This window comes from Brassica oleracea, chromosome C7 (assembly GCF_000695525.1).
Source record: "Brassica oleracea var. oleracea cultivar TO1000 chromosome C7, BOL, whole genome shotgun sequence".
Lineage (NCBI taxonomy): Eukaryota > Viridiplantae > Streptophyta > Magnoliopsida > Brassicales > Brassicaceae > Brassica > Brassica oleracea.
Genome location: NC_027754.1, coordinates 34,886,072 through 34,886,882, shown reverse-complemented (window position 1 = coordinate 34,886,882; position 811 = coordinate 34,886,072).

Genomic DNA, 811 nt, shown 5'->3' with positions numbered 1-811 from the left:
CACCAACAATGAACTAGTTAACTTCTGAGACAATATTCTTCGCCTAATCCCAACCATATAATGTATGTTATGTAATGACTTCCACTTAACTTGTTAGTTGGGACTAGGCAGTAGAGTATACACCACCAAACACACATATATATACAAATAAATTTAACATAAAACGTATGCTTGTGTATTCAACAATCACTCATATACATATATGATTTTTTCTTCTCAGGTTCTCTCTTGAATTAGTTAATATTGTACCGATATGGAACAAAGAGACATGATCTATAGGTACTTGTAAAGGAAGACGCATAAGTCAATGAATGTTCTAATATTTTTACTCAAGCAGAAGAGATGTCTGCTCTCGATAGAAAAAAATGGATGGACAATGTTGTATATGTTTTGACAAACAAGACCACGAATATGATTTTCATGCAAGAAGCATTCTATATTGTGTGAAAATATATTTCGACAAATCGATTATTTGCTGATCCTTCAAAAAGTTAGCAAGTATTTTCTGCAAGATACGTTTTAGTATCAACCTTAAATTTTCAAAAGGACGGTTCCCTTTCTTTATATACTTTGAAATCAATATCAAATTTTAGTAAAAACTAGTTAGAACATCGGGATATTATTTGTAGTTATCTGGCGTATAATAGGTAACAAGAAGTGGGAGAATTTTTTTAGTGGTAAAAGGATAACGGAATGAAGTTAGAAAATGTAAGAAATAAATGTTGTACACAAATAGATTGACGATACCAATTTAAATACCACTGGATCTGCCTAATGCCTTTATATATATTAACAATCACATTCATATTAT